The sequence below is a fragment of the Nuphar pumila genome, chromosome 5 (assembly GCF_984573655.1).
Source record: "Nuphar pumila chromosome 5, dmNupPumi1.hap1.1, whole genome shotgun sequence".
Lineage (NCBI taxonomy): Eukaryota > Viridiplantae > Streptophyta > Magnoliopsida > Nymphaeales > Nymphaeaceae > Nuphar > Nuphar pumila.
In genome coordinates this window covers 124,983,573-124,987,132 of record NC_143253.1, presented here as the reverse complement: position 1 = coordinate 124,987,132, position 3,560 = coordinate 124,983,573, and the positions used below count along the sequence as shown (strand labels likewise).

The window sequence follows — 3,560 nt, the reverse complement described above, 5'->3', positions numbered from 1 at the left end:
ACATTACATATAATTGAGATCGGGGAACCATTCAAATGGTTTATTCTTCCAGATCCGATCACTGTCAACATGATCTAGTTGTTGTCTTTGTTCACTCTGCAGCATTGAAGTCGGTTGAAGGTAAGCCATATTCACAAGGGATGTAGTTCACTTGTGAATATGGTAAACCAATTTAATAAATCTTTAAGTGGACCATCATGATAAATCAATTGATTAAAGTTTGAAATTGGTTACAAGACTCATGGTTATTTTCTGCTTAGATTCCAGGCGAACAGCCTATGCTGATTGAAGTCCACCCTCCAAACTTATACGTTTTCATCCTTCTCCAAATCCATCATGGTAGCCTTTTCCTTTCTTTTTTTTAATAATAAACTAGCAAATAACCTATTAGAATAAAAAATAAAAGGCCGGGGGATTTGAACCCCGAGGCCCCTCAATTATGGTAGTGTGACCCAACCATCCAGCTATCTTATTCGGGACTTTCAGTGCTCATTTATAGAATTGCAATTAACGAAAGTTGGCAGTGTGCTGGACATGACTATGAAAATGCTAAGTGATGCTTTGCTCCATGTAAGCAAGAATAAAGCGTGCTCAATTTTAGATTAAAAAAACTTAGGAAGTGCATCATCTCAACCTAAAGGCATAAGATTCGATTCATCACAACCTAAGTGGAGGGCCATGGCCTGACTTCAGCATTCACTATAAAAGATTGAAGTCTTTGATCTCAGGGTAAATGCAAAATGCCAAAATCTTAAACATTCTGGACACTTCAGTGAAGATGTTCAACCCATGGTAAGTGATCAAGTCTTGCTGGTGAACTCCAAATACCACAATGGTAGCCCCACGGCTGTCACTATAGAGGAAACATGTAGCATGCTACCAACATCAGAAGCTTTTCTTGATACAATGAGGCTACAACTCTTGGCAGGTTGCTTTCATATGCCTGATGATCCAGATCATGTTGGATCTCCAATGCAAATACAATCTTTAAAATGCTGCTACAAAACCTAATGATCAAAGTCTACTTTTACCAGTAGTCCTTACAAGAACAAGTACCTTCATTAAACAAATGGAAGCGACTACGGTCCCGCACGATGATATCACGCTTGACGATTTTAGAGATCAACTTTATAGCTACATGGCAATCATTGCATATGCGAAGATTCTTAACAATCCGAATAGAAGTGCCTTCGCTAGTGCTAATGAGCCCGAAAGCAATTGCCAACTTCTCACTATGTGTAGAAAGAACATCTTCTTTCTCTTCTTCATCTATGCTGTGCGACACGAGATCTGTGTCGGGAGTATAACCAGCAAGCTTCAGCTTAACACTTAACTCAGCCACCATGGAGTAGATCTTTTCAGAATGAGGATGGGATCTGTCCCCCATGAAGAACTCATAGACAGTGTTGTCTACCTCGATCCAACTGCATCCGGGCATTTTCACCACCCCTTTCTCCCTCATCATCAGCCTGCATCGAGCAGCATCGTCTATTCTACCAACAGAAGCATAAACATTTGCAAGGTAGACGTAACTACCGGAGTGTTCTGAGTCTAACTCTAGTATTTTCTGTACAACCCACTGCCCCCGCTTGATATCCTTGTGAATGCGACAGCCACCCAAAACTGCACCCCAAATTATAACATTGGGTTCCATTGGCATAGAATTGATCAAATCCATCGCCTCATTCAGACGCCCTGCTCTACTTAGAAGGTCAACTACACAACCATAATGCTCTATCTTGGGCACAATCTGGTACTCTGTATTCATAAGATTGAAGAACCGAAAACCTTCATCAACCAATCCAGCATGAGTGCATGCCGACAGTATGCCCATGAAAGTGACATCGTTTGGTTTGATCCCGCATCTACTCATTTGCCAAAAATACTTGAATGCTTCATCAGCATGACCATGCATTGACAATCCAGCAATTATAATACTCCATGAGATCACATCCCTCTCTATCATCTTATCAAACACTCGGCACGAAATGTCAATACATCCACACTTTGCATACATGTCTGCAAGTGCATTGCCAAGAAACAGTTTCAGTTCCATCCCAGCTTTATTGATGTACCTATCGATCCATTTCCCCAAGTCTAGAGCTCCTAAATGAGCGCATGATGATAGAACACTTACAAGTGTAATATCATTCGGCTTCACTCTTTCCACCTGCATCTGGCGGAACAGAGCAATGGCGTCTGCATACTTCTCATTTTGGGTGTACCCAGCAATCATCGTGTTCCAAGCAACGACATTCCTCTCCGGCATCTCATCGAAGAACCCCTGTGCGGTCTCCGTCTCACCTATCCATGTGTATCCAGCAATCATGGCCGACCAAGATACCATATTCCTCTCTGGCATCCTATCAAACATCTGCCTCGCCATGCCAACATCCCCACACAGCGAAAACCCAGCAACCATGGTATTCCAAGAGACAACATCCCTCACAGTCATTTCGTCAAACAATTGGCGTGCGGTCTTCGGATCTCCGCACTTGAAGTACATATCAACCAAAGAGTTCCGAACAAAGAGATTGGATTTGAACCCCTTCTTAAGAACGAAACCATGGATCTCTTTGCCCTCGACGAGAGAGACAAGTCCGGCGCACGCCTTAAGAACGGAAGTGAATGTGTATTCGTCGGATTCAGCCGCACCCATCTCATTAAAAAACCGGATGACATCTCGGAAACAATCGTTCTGGGCGTAGGATTTAAGGATGGTGTTCCAGGCGAAGAGATTAGGGGCGGGGAGGGCGGCGAAGACGAGGGTGGCGTGCCGGAGTTTGGAGAAAGAGGCGTAGAGGCCGATGAGTTTGACGGCGATGAAGTTGGTGGCGGTGGGGTTGTAGAGGGTGTGGTTGGTGAGGAGGTGGGCGTGGACCTGCTGTAGTTGGACTAAGGAGGTGCAGCGGAGGAGCATGGAGATGATCCATTGCTTCTGGCTGTTGATGGCAAGGTGGGGTGGTGAGTGTGCCAGGTTCAATTTTTTAAATTTGGGAGGGATTTGGTTTCTTGGTACTTTGGCACAAGGATATATAACCATGTCCCATGGGTGGAGGGGGTATTGGTATAAAGTATGCTGATGTAAACGGGTCGGGTCTAGGTAATCCGATCTATCATAATCAGATTCCAGTTGAATGAGCATCAGCTGAAAGTGAATCTGGATCCAATTATCTTAAAAACTGACATTTACATGTATTCGGACTTGGATCCTAATCGAATTGTCTTTTGCCTACAGCTGGAGGCCAGAAAGAATTGTGCTCAGGGAACATATTAGGGGAGTTTAATGGAAATCAGCCGAGCTTTTTTATTCCGTGTAGGGATGTCAACCGATTGGATATATCCAACCTGATTCTAAATCTGATTAGTCGGATTCTATTAAGAAAACTGAATTTGATTAGTAATGTGAATAGAAATCTAGTGGAGTCTAGGGCTACAAGTAGGGGTGTCAACTGGTCGGGTCTACCCAGACCCGACCCGGACCAAACCTTATAGGGTCGGGGTATGGTGACAAATAAGAAGACTGGATTAAGACCCAGGTTTGGACCCGATGGTCCGAT

At 43.8% G+C, this 3,560-nt stretch overlaps 1 pseudogene; it reads right to left on the bottom strand.

The window, feature by feature from the left end:
- Nucleotides 1-1,027: 1,027 nt before the first annotated feature.
- On the bottom strand, nucleotides 1,028-3,043 carry LOC149838551 (pentatricopeptide repeat-containing protein At5g66520 pseudogene; annotated as a pseudogene).
- Between the last annotated feature and the right edge of the window lie 517 nt (nucleotides 3,044-3,560).